Genomic DNA, 12,661 nt, shown 5'->3' with positions numbered 1-12,661 from the left:
CTTTATGTGGATTCTAGCACTTCAAACCCTGGTCCCCAGCTTGCTCAACAAGAGCTCTACACCCTGAGCGATTTCTCCAGCCCAGTCCTCCATTCAAAATTAACTGTATCAAAGTCCTGGAGACTGTCAGCTGTCAGTGCCCCCAGAAGCCCTGCAGGCGACTCTGATGCAGCCACAGGGTAGAAGAGGAAACCACATGGCTGGGAAGCCTCACTTAGAAGACAGGTTGCCCTCCAGGACAAGTGCCCCTTTTGCACCGAGGTCTCTTGCCCAGAGGGGACAGAAGAGGGACCCAGAGTGATTGCCTGTGGGATTTGCCGTCTGTTTCATGGTCTTCGGTAATCCCCTAGAATCTTCCGTTGACATATGAGAATGTTGTTCAGCCACACTGGTGTTGCTGGGTTCAGAGCGGTGAGCTGACACTGAGCGTCACCAGACCGAACCCCGTGCCCAACATCGGGAGCACTGATTGTCGTAACTGTAAAAAACTTACACCGAGTGCCCCAACCTTACACCGTCACGAGCTCCTAGGAAGCAATATAATGGCTCATCTCTCACTGTTCTCCTGGTGTGGGCCTTCAACTATCTGTCCTCCTGCCTCAGCCTCCCACATAGCTGGGATGGCAGCCCTTTTCGTCAGGCCCAGCTCCCGTAACTCATACATGCTTCACTGACAGTGAGAAGGGATAGATTACGTAGGGGATGTTTTTATATGATTGTAGACTAAGAAAATCTGAACAGTCCAAAGTTGGAAACAGCGTCTGCCTGATTAGCTTCCTTTCCTTTCTTTTTTTTTTTTTTAAAGATGTTATGTGTATGTATGTGTATGTGAGGTTACGTATGCCACAACGTGCCTGTTGAGGTCAGAGGACAGCGTATAGGAGTCAGTTTTCCCGTTCCACCATGTGGGTTCCTGGGATCGAACTCAGGCTTGGCAACCATCCCCTTCATCTGCTGAGCCATCTCTTCAGGTTTTCATTCTTACTTTGTGTATTTTTTTTTCTTCCACATTAGAAATATTGCCCCGAAATGTATCCACAGCTTGGCAGGGGAAGTGGGGGTGGTCCGTGCTCAGGAGGCCTCTGGCGCCTCAGTTAGCAGCCTGTCTGCCCTACTAGCCTCCTGAGTGCTAATGTTGAGTACTTCTAACACCTGCTTTTTACAGCTTCATCAAGTGTGGAAGCTGGATTTCCAGCAGTGAGCAGACAGATACCTTGAAGACCTCCTCCGTCCCCGGAGAGGAGACTCTCCTGCGGTCTGGCAGTAGGGGCACATAAGTAAATTAGAACGCTTGGGCAGCCTACTGCCTCCGATTTCTTTTGGCTTTAACAACTTCTCAGGCAGGAGCAGGGATTCCTGTTTGCCTTTTATCCCTTCAAACTAAATTTTGGCAAGGGCAGGATGGAGGGGGCTTTTGGTTTGTATCAGGCGCCTTTGCTCACACCAGAAGCTGCTCTGCAGACACACACCCACGGAGAGCAGGAGCTAGGCAGTTTGGCCCCAAGTTGCTGGGCTGGCATGTGGGAGGTGACCAGCTGGCTCCGAGCAGGCCTGCCCTCTGCACCGCCAGCCCAGTGAGTTTGAACACAGGCTGGCTGGTGGGCTGGCCCACTTTCCCTGCTCCCCGGGGAACCCAGCCCAGCCGCTTGGTGAGGGAACACAGAGGCTTCAGGACCCAAGGCGGGTGACACAAGGGAGTCTCTGCTGCAGAAGTGAGTAGGAGCTGTAGGCTCCCCTGGGATGCATCCGTTGGGTTTTCGGTTTCACGGTGCAAGGCTAACCACGCTGGGGGTGATAGCAGCCGGCAGCCACGGCCTACTCGCCCCATGGTGAACACTGAATGTCGGGAAGGAGTGAGTGAGTGGATGTGAATGGAATCCTTGTCTACCACATCCCCACCCCCCTACCCCTTTTGGCTTTTTCCTTTTGTGTTAACATGATAAAATTTATGATATGTGCTGAATTTCCTCAAAAGAACTTATGGATTATTGTAATAGTCCAGAGTCTCTGGAGCCTCTTTACAACTGCAACAGGTTACAGAGTCTGAATGAAAAGGAAGGCAGAGCTTGTTGCCTCTGACAGTCGTACCACACGCGCTAATAAAATGAAACGGTCTGGGGAGATGGCTCAGGTGATAAAGTGCTTGTGGCATGAGTATGAAGACCTGAGTTCAAGTCCCCAGCACCCACACAAAAGCCAGGTGTGGTGACACACGCCTCTGCTGCTGGTGGTGGTGGGGGTTGGGGGGCAGAGACTGGTGGATCCCCAGAGCGCAGAGAGAGGGCTAGGGCAGTCTGTGGAGGGTCTGCCAGTGGGTTCTTGTTCAACATATGTCTTAGAGGGAAAAGAATCACCCAGGAGGACTAGAGAGACTCCCCTGAAGGCCGGTAACCATCTCTTCCCACGGCTCAGGCTGGGAAAACTCAGAGTTCACACTTAACGAGGAGATGGGTGTAGTGCCTCGCAGCCCTTCTTTACTCCTTAGCCCTCTGGACCAGTCTGGAAAGTAATCATAAAGTGTGAGCTGGAAAGATAAAAGTGTTTTCAAGTAACTTAATGCAATGCAGAGCTCAGCGGTGCAGACGTACAAACAGACACCCGACTGTGAACAGTGACAGCCAGTCAAAAATTAGTAGGAGTGCAAAGTAGCAGGGAAGGTGACCTGTGACAATAACAGTCGTCGGTCAGCACAACCTGGCGCTGATACAGGTGTGGCATTAGCAGGACACTGCAGCTGTGTTCTGTCTATAGAAAGACTCCAATTCTAGAAATACAGGGTTTTTATTTTATATATATGAGTGGTGTGTGTGTGTGTGTGTGTGTGTGTGTGTGTGTGTGTGTGTGTGTGTGTGTGTGTTTTGCATGTATGCGTGTACACTCGGTGTGTACGTGACTGGTACCCTCAGAATACAAAAGAGGACATCAGATCCCCTGAACCTGCAGTTACAAATGGTTGTGAGCTGCCAAGGGGTGCTGAGAACCGAAGCTGGATCCTCTGTAAGAGCAGCAAGTGCTCTTAACCACTGAGCCGTCCCTCTAGCTCCCAAACTCCAGAAATAAAGCCAACTGTGGCTGAGATGAAAGATGCATAGATTAATGATGGATTAGCTATTGCAGGGGAAAATGTGAGTAAACATTTTATTTTCACTCAAAACAAAACAAACTGCCCGAAATAAAAAATAAAGTTTTGAATAATGAAAACTCAATGAAGTTTGGGATGATTTTGAGCCAGCCATCTAATAGGCATATGATTGGAATCTGTGGCAAAGAGAAGGGAAATAATGGCTTGAACCTCTCCAAACTGGGTGATAACTGTAAAGCTACATCCAAGAAACCCAGTGAGGAGGCTGGGAGGGTGTCTCAGTGGGTAAAGCGCCTGCCTCGCGAGCATGAGGACTTGAGTTCGGATTCCCGAGAGGTAAACTGAGACATTGAGACATGGTAAAACGTGTCTGTAATCTCAATGCTCACATGGCAAGATGGATACAGAGGGTTGAGGGCAAGAGGGTCCCTGGAAGCTTGTGAGCCCGTTAGCTCGGCATGGACAGCAACAACGAGACCCTGTCTCAAACAAGGTAGAAGTTGAGAGTGGACACCCAGAGTATCGGGGACTAAGGGGGTCCAGCCCCTCGATAGTCCCCTCCCAGGGTCCGGGAAGAATCTACAACCAGCTGATAATTAATCTTTGATGAGAAGAAATGAATCTATGTACACGAAACTCCTTAGTCCATATACTTTATTATTCTGTGTCAGTTACAAACTTATATTCTGCTCTCATATTTAGGTCTTTTCTTGCCTGATTTCTCTCTACACTTGTCCGAGGTCCCCTCTGGGTTCTATCTTAATTCCTTCATCTTGTTCTGCCCCTTCTAGGTTCTCATCCATCTTGTTCCTTCCCATATCATCTTTTCTCCCATCTCTTTCTCTCTCCTCATCTCGTTCTTCCTCATCTTGTTGTTCCCCATCTGGCTCATCCTCATCTTCCATCTCGTTCCTCTAGTACTCTCTTCTAGCCCTTCAATCTAGTTCTTCCCCATCTCAGTTTGTTCCTCTCAAGTTCTTACCCGTCTAGTTCTTCCATTCTCTTTTCTCTTCTCCGACCCCCGTGCCCTGGAAGTCCTGGTATATAAAGCCAGGCTTCCAGGGTCAAATGGAAGGGTGATAAGAATCACATAGGGAGGCAATAACCGTTAATTATCACTTGCAACCCCAAAGGGAAGTGACCAATGGGGATATTAACTAAAGGCTGAATTCAGGTAATATCTAAGAAGAGGGCTCTTATGTGCTCAACTATAATCTTAAACGTGATTGGTAGAAAATGTTAAGAATCTATAAGTTGCTAGGTCAATGGGAGAAAATAAAACTGTCTTCTTTTTTCCTGTGGCTCCTATCTGTCCAAGCTATCTGCCGTTTTTTCTGCAGGGTAGGGGAAAGTGTGCTCAGTCGCTAGGCAACCTGTGTACAGCTGGATGCCTCTGGTGATAGTTAAAGGGAGATCTGGAACTGGAGGTAAGGTTTGGGAAAGGAGGAAGTAAGGCTTAATTGGCACATCCGCCAGGCCTTCTCAAACAGGTAGCCTGGATGGTTAAGTCTGTTCTTAGAGAATACAGAGGTATCTCTGATAAAGTACTCTTCTCCATCTGGGAATGGACCTGGCCGGATGCTGCCAATGATGATAATTACAGGGAGGCTTGAACTGGGGTTCTGGCTGAGCATAGCTGTCAGTGCAGGAGGTTATCTAAATATTCCTAGAAGTGGTTAGGTAAGGAGTTAGCTGTCTATGAAGTTAGTAAGGCTGTAAGAAAGGGGGGTCCAAGCTGAATTGTGTAAAGCTATTACTTAACGTCCACCTGACCTAGGTGGTGTCTCCTTGTGGAATTTACCTTAAATCAGGAGACTTGCATGTGGACTATTATTACTGCTAGTCCTTGAAAGTGGCCAAGGGAGATATCTGATTCCAGAGAAAGCCTTTCCTGAGGCTGTTCTCCAAATACCTGGAATGTGTATGTCTGGAGAGTGATCAGTCCACACTGTTAGCCCTTCTTAGGGAAAAGTCAATTGGGAAAACTATGAAGGCACACATGATTTTCATAACAGAAGACAGCTGATATATAACAAGCCAAGTAACACCAAAAACTCCTTGGGATTTGGCTTCCTCTGGAGGAATTCCCTGATTGCTCCAGGTAGTGACTTTGTCATAACCAGCTGAGTTCTTATGATATATTCCTGCGGCCTGCAGCACCAGAGTTGTTCCCTGTCCTCCCCGTGTGCGGCATGGCGTGCATATGCCCATGTTCATACACACAAATGCATGCACACACAAAGAATAAGTAATTGTCACAGCCACAGGTGAGAGCAGGGAACCAAGCTAGGAGTCTGTGACAGCAAAGGAGAGTGACTTGTGTTAGCTGGGAGCAGCAGAGAAGCCAGGGCTGGTTCTCAGGATACCATGAAGGTGGAGACAGCAAGATCTACCTAGGAGCTGTATGGAAGTGAGCGAAAGAGCAGAGTCAAGGATATAGGGGTCAGGGTTCGAGCCCCAGAGCCGCTGAAGAGGTGGAATTGCGGTTTGCAGACAGGCAGGGAAGACCTTGGGAAGAGCAGAATCGGGGGAGGCATCCGGAGCGAGACACTATTAACTATGTAGATGTCCACAAGGTAGGCGAGTGCATGGTGGTATTGTGAAAAATGGAAATGGGATTTTTGAGTTGCTGTGTTCAAATTGTGGTTTTAGTTCACCTTCCTTGGAGAGCAAAAGACAGCAGCGATCTAACAAGGTTGTAAGTCTGGAACTGACTGGCTGGCATCAGGTTATATGGATCGGCGGCTGGTTAGATTTAACTGTCAACCTAGAATCATCTGAGAACAGCCTCAGTTGAGGAATTGTCTAGATCAAGTTAGCCTGTGAATGCTTCTTGATGGGGGTGGGGGGTGGGGTAATCTTGAGTGTTAATTGAGGTAGAAAGACCTACCCATCGTGGGAGGTGCCATCCCCGGTTTGGGATTCTGAATAGTATGAGTGGAGATGCTACCAAAGAGCAAGCCACGTGTGAATGCATTGTTTCTTTCTGCATCTTGACTACAGATGTGCGGCAGTTAGCCGCTTTGAGTTCCTGCCTCAACTTCCCCCTCAATGATAGATTATATACAACCTGGAGGGATAAGCCATCTAGACCCTCACCTCCCAAAGGTTGCTTTTGGTCAAGGTATTTTATCTCAGTGACAAAAATGAAGCCAGAATAGTTACCTTCAGTGTTCTGAGCTCAGCAAGAACCCCCGCTCACCCCCTCTACCATTTCTCATAGAGCCCACATCGCCGTCCCTGCTGCCATACGGAGAAGTGGGTTAGACCTTCTGCCGGCTAGTGACAGGCTTAGAGGCAGACTCCATCCTTTTCATCATGCTTCATGCATTCAAGTGAGCTTGGTGGGCACCTTTAGAATGGAGTGCTCCATTCTGGCTGCAGGTGGGATGCGGCCATCCTGATGTGATAGGTGGTTACCGAGGCAGCTCTGGGCAGAGAGCCCCTATAGGTGGGGAGGTCTGTGCACTGGGAAAGGGAGTCCAGGTTCTTCTGCAGCACCTCTAATTTCTCAGGAGATTTATATGAGCTCTCCTCTAAAACCACGGAGTGCCCTTTTAAGATAGCAGTTATTGACCCATCGGACCCAATATCAAGATTTAAAGGCTCGAGAGCCTTGAAGGAAAATGGCAGCCAATCCAATTTCTCCAGGTGACTTTTATTTCCTCTGGTTTGTACGCCAGATTTCAGTGGGCTCAGCCTGTGGGTTGAAAATTGTAGAGATTGATAGCTGGCAAGCAAAAATGGCTGCCTGTCAGCAAAAACTCAGACAAGCATGTATCACCCACGAAAGGTGCTGGCTGAAAACCACCCACAGGCACACCAGCCGAGGGATGGTCTGTATGTGTGAATTTGGATCTTTCTTTCTTTCTTTTTTTGAGTTTGAATTTTTTCATTGTTGTTTTGTTGTTCTTACAAACAGAGGCATTTTCTGAATCTTCTAGAAATAGATGCTACATTCATCTTTAATAAAAAGCTCCCATTTATTGTGTGCTTTTATTCATTTCTTGGTCTGCTGGAGACTGAGTGGGCCACTTCCTAGTTACAGTGTGGTTCCAGCCCCTTCAGCGTGATTTTATCACAGGTCTCCCACTATGTCACCTGGACTGAATCTTAGCGGAGCTCTTGGCTAAAGTCAGCCTAGCCCGTAGAAAGCAGATCAAAGCATGTGACCCTTTACTGCTGCATTCTCATGTGGATAGCGGCCCATGTCTCTCAGAGGAGGAGACTTCAGTATTTTATTCATTGGTAGGTGAAGGTCCTTGGACTAGGTTTTACTAGACAAGTCCAAGAAGCATGACCAGCACACTCTCCACTTGGATTTCATACTCCACACTGAAGATGGTACTCACCTATTCAAGAATAGACAGTTGGAATCCAGTTGGACTGGTTAGAGAGATGAGTGGAATCTTAAGTGATGCTGCCATTGAGTTTAAAGAAAAAGAAAAGACTGAAGGAAAGATGAAGGCTGTCGCCTGTCCTAGTCAGCATTACCCATCAACCTGGTGCAGCCTAGAATCACCGGAAAAGAGATTCTCAGTTGAGTAACTGTCTTCATCGGTTGGTCTGTGGGCATGTCTTAACTGTTCATTGATGTAGGGGGTCCCAGCCCACTGTGGGCATTGCCATTCCTTAGGCCGGTGGTTCTGGGCTGTGTCAGAAAGCTAGCTGAGCATGACCTGTGAGCCAGCCAAAAAAGCAGCATTCCTCCATGATTGGTGCATAAATTCCTGCCCAGACTTTGCTCAGTAATGGACTCTGACCTGGAAGTGTAAACTAAAACTCTTTTTCCCCCTAAGTTGCTTTTGGTCATGGTGTTTATCACAGCAACAATATGAAAGTAGAGCTCCACCTCTCTCCCTTCCTTCAGATGGCATCGGGGAAGCGGGGTGACAAGCTAAAGCAGCTTAGTTTAGGAACAGAAGAGAGTCCTTGTGGCAAGTTCTCCTCTCCATATTTGGGGAGTGGGGGTGGGCAGCAGTCTTCCATCCCAACTCCGAGCCACACACTCAGATCCAAGCTCAGCTCAAGCAGGGAGCACAAACCATTTGCTCGTCTTTTGCTCGTCATATATATAGACGTGTGTGAGTCCAGTGTTCTTTTTGATTTTGCACCATGTGGTTGGACCATTTTATTGTACAAGTAGCCTCTTTGGTTTTATGTATTATGTTCGTGCTTGTCAGCCACTTTCCATGGCTATGGGATATTCCTCGGGAATAGTCCATGTGTCCTCTCCTCTGTAGGCAGGTGTGCCATACTGGTACTTTACAGTTCTTTGCTTCTGGAGACACCATGGCAGAATGTTCTGGAACTTGTACCTCTTGCCAGCTTGTCTCCCCTCCTTTCATGAATCATCAAGTGCCTGGGGGTAAAGTCCAGTTCGTCCTGGCTGCTGGCAGCCATCACCTAACCGTCTGCCATGACGCCCCTTAGGAACCAAAGTCATTAGCAGAGGCAGGAGGATCATCATGAGTTTTAGACCAACTTTGGGCTAGATAGCAATACCCTGTCTCAAAAAAGAAAAGAAACAATTATTTATGACTTGAGGAAAGAAGTTTCTGGAACATAGGTTCATGCAGGTAAGGAAAAAAATAAAATAAATAAAAAAATACCGTAGTCCAAGATCTGATTGAGACTGTTTGCATCTGAACTCTGGGGCAAGCAAGTCAGGAATGTCAATCTACAGATGCCTGATTGGCTGAGGCCCATGACTGAGTGGCAATAAACTTTGACTGAGTGGCAATAAACTTCCTTCCTCTGGCTGTGTCTTGAGCAGGTTGTGTGTGTGGCTGGCTCTCAGTAGAGCCGCTGTGAATGGGGAAGGGCTTCGTAAAGAACTTAGCTTTGGCCCTTCCGTCCCACACCTCTTCCCACTCCACCGATTCCAGCCGGCTGTGGGCTGCTGTTTGCTGTTGAGGGTTTTGTTGCTGTTGTTTTTGGTTTTGTATTTGGTTTTGACTCTAGGTTTCTGTATGGCTGGACTGGTCTCCGACTCCCAGCCTTCACACACACACACACACACACACACACACACACACACACACACACACACACACACCCCGCCTCAACTTCAGTGCCAGGAGGACAGGTGCACACCACCACCTTCAGCTCTAACCAAGTGCCTTACAGAGAAAGCAGTCTCATCCCCGGACAGAGATAGAGAAGGGCAGGGGTGCCTGCTTAGGAAGGAGACTGGACATTGGCGTGTGCCTGGAGAGAGCAAGCCAAGCGCTAGACGTGCAGTGCATTCATTTCTCACTGCTCTTGACTATGTGCGCCTTGTGACCAGCTGTTGAAGTGGGTTCCCTGACGTGATGGACTGTAACCTGGAATTGTGACCGAGATAAGCCCTCTTCCCTCCTAAGTCGCTTTTTGTCGAGGGTTTGTTTTTTTGTTTTTTGGTTTTTTTTTAATTATCACCACAGATGAAACTAAGAAAGGGGCCGGGTGGCGGTGGCTCACGCCTTTAATTCCAGCACTCGGGAGGCAGAGGCAGGCGGATCTCTGTGAGTTCGAGGCCAGCCTGGTCTACAGAGCGAGATCCAGGAAAAGCGCAAAGCTGCACAGCGACACCCTGTCTCGAAAAACAAAAACAAAAAAAAAAAAAAAAAAGAAAGAAACTCAGAAAGGACCACACAAGAACAATCTGCCAGATTGTTCCTCGGGCCCTAGTTTCTGTGGGTCCCTGAGGTAGCATATCCAAAGCTGGGGAAGGAGGGACCTGGGCATCACCTCTTGGGAGATGGCATTATGCTGGGATGTGAGGACTTGAGAAACCACCAGCCACACAGTGGGTACATTTGGGAGCACATCCTGAGGGCTTGCAGAGGGCGGGGGACAGGACAGGTTATATCTAAGGAGACAAGGAAAACTCTCGTGTCGTGCCCCACATTCCCAGGCATGTTTTCACACCCTTTCTTCCATCAGGCTCCCTTCCCTCTCATTTCTGGAATGTGCCCCACTCCCACATGCTGTCCACCAGCATGCAGGTGCTGAGACAGGACTGTGTTCCTTTCCTCTCAGGGCTTCAAGCCCAGCGACGTCACCCATGGTCTGCCATGTCAGTGGGACTGTAAGTGGCCGCCTCCCTTCCTCAGTTCTCAGGCTTTCCTTCAAGCAGGGATGGCATGCCCACCCGGTCTGCCCTGGGGGTCATGTCAGAGTTCAGCTCGGAAAGTGACCCACAGGTGTCAACCCGTCACGAAGATGTTGCTCCCTCTTCTTCATGCTTCCTCTTTTCCTCTCCCACCTCTTCCTCTCCTCTCTTGCTCCCCTAACCCACTGGTGGTGTCACCCCCTTACCTATGCCCTCCCCACCCCCCCAGTCACCATCCACACAGTTCTCCTCAGGACCCCAGGAAACCTTTCTGCAATGGTACTGTGAATTTGGGTGTCTACCGCAGTGACCCCTTGAACTTGAGTGGGCATCAGACTCACACTGAAGATTTGTTAAAAACAGACTGCTGGGCCCCGCCCTGAGACCGCTGCTCTTGGGCAGGTAGTCTGGGACGGGCCAGAGAGTTGGTTTTCTAACAAGCTCTCAGGCCTAGCGAGGCGGCTGGTCCAGGCAAGACAACTCATTCAGAACAGATGCCTTCTTTGCCCCCTCTTTGCATCCCGCTTCTCTCCTGAAGCAAAACAGTTTATCATAAAACAAACAAACTAGCTTACCTTCTGTAAAACAAATCTTAGGCTGGGCAGATGGACTTAGATATTGTCCCCCCCCCCCCCCCGAACTGGACTCACCCACTTCTTCAAAACCTAAAACGGGCCAGGAAGACGGCTCAGTGGATGAGAGCACATGCAATGTAAGTGGGAGGCTTGAGTCTAAATCTCCAGCACCCATGTAAAAAGATGGGTGTGGCTGCATGCCGGGAATCCCAGCATTGGGGAGCTGGAGCTGGAGCATGGGGAGGGGGGAATCCTAGGAGTTCTCCAGACAGCCATCCTCGACAAAACAGACAGACTCAGGTTCAGTGAGAGACCTTGTCTCAACACTTGCACGCATGTACGCATGCATGCACACACGCACACACACACAAAAGGAAAGTCTGGGAAACTGTAGCAAGGGGAACCCAAGGAAGCGTATCGGGTAGCATCGTTTCCACAGTGGAGCAGTCGGTGAAAAGTAAAGGTGTGAAGTGTATACCATCGGGTTTCCTAGAAAGCCCTGCAAGGCCAGCAATCTATATCCACAGCTGTTTATACAAAAACATGGAAACAGTACAGTCATTAGCCACAAAAATCACGTGGCCTCCTGGAAGAAGGTAAAAACTAGATGAGGAGACACTAATAAGAGGCAGACATCTTCGAATTACCCCTTTTAGAGTCGGCCTTGGAACTGTATGCTTCACATAATTATATAAACATGACTAGACCCAAATTAAAAATTAAAAGCGCAAGCCCTACAGGTAAATAACTAAATAAATAAATGAACCCAGATGTTCCCTGCATGTGTGGCTACAGAAAGAGATGCAGAGACGGATCACTCGGGCAGCTTCAGAACAGAAATTTTGGCTGAAATATAAACTATAGAAAAAAAATATGTAATAGTATTGCTACCAGTTATAGTATTGCTGGCATTGTGTTTCCTGACAGGATTGCATATTGTAGGGCAGAAAGAAAATACATGGTTATGTTAATGTTAAGAACCTAGGTAGGGTTTGTTTCGTTTTAGGTATATATGTGAGTGCCTATGTGTTTGTATGTGCACTACATGTATGCCTGGTGCCTAAAAAGGCCAGAAGAGGGCATTGGAACCCCTCTGGATCTGGAGCTGCAAGAGATTGTGAGCCACCTGATGTGGGTACTGGGCACTTACACCCAGGTCCTCTGAAAGAACAGCAAATGCTTCTAACTGCTGAACCATCGCCCTAGCCCCAATAGCCTAGTGTTTAGCAAACTAAATGCAATATAGAAAACCAAAAATACCACGAGAAAACCATAGGTCAATATTCCTAATGAGACTAGATACAAAACTCCTCAACAAAAGAACCAGTGAACAAAATACTCAGCATTGTATAAGGATTGTGTACTGTGGCTGGCTAGGCTACCGCAGAAATGCAAGGTTGAGTTAATGTGGGGCCACCAATCAATGTGCTAGACCATAGTAATACAAGAAAAGACAGATATCTGCAGATGCAGGGAGAAAAGAGCATTTGACAAAATCCAAAACTTTAGGGAGTTTAAGACATTCCACAGACTAAGAATTTAAAGAACTCCTTGCTCAGTGGCACCAGTGAAAAACTGCACTAGTCAGGGATAGAAGGTCCCCGACCCCGGAAGATCAGGAGGAGGACAAGGTGTCTGCCCTTACCACTTCTACCCAACATTGCTTTACAGTCTCTAGGCAAGATGATCAGACAAGAAAATAATAAATTAATTAATTAATGGACGGCTTCTAGGTTGGATATTAAGTAAAATTATCTATTTGTAAATGACATTCTGTGTGTGTGTGTAAACCTGACTATACAAAGACAAGAGTCTTTTACACAGGACCCACTCCACCAGAGTGGAAGTAGGACCCCGTGGGGCCAAGGAGAATAAAGTCCTACAGCTGAGGTCTCTCTCTCCACCTCT

General features: G+C 48.0%; 1 protein-coding gene across 3 annotated transcripts in view; it reads left to right on the top strand.

Moving 5' to 3' along the window:
• Nucleotides 1–12,661, top strand: part of Galnt10 (polypeptide N-acetylgalactosaminyltransferase 10) — a 150,429-nt gene that overhangs the window by 80,085 nt on the left and 57,683 nt on the right. The gene's annotated exons all lie outside the window — the stretch shown is intronic.

This window comes from Peromyscus californicus, unplaced genomic scaffold (genome assembly GCF_007827085.1).
Source record: "Peromyscus californicus insignis strain IS unplaced genomic scaffold, ASM782708v3 Scaffold_3__1_contigs__length_106647218, whole genome shotgun sequence".
NCBI lineage: Eukaryota > Metazoa > Chordata > Mammalia > Rodentia > Cricetidae > Peromyscus > Peromyscus californicus.
The sequence above is the reverse complement of the archived record's forward strand: the minus strand, read 5'-3'. Positions and strand labels throughout refer to the sequence as shown.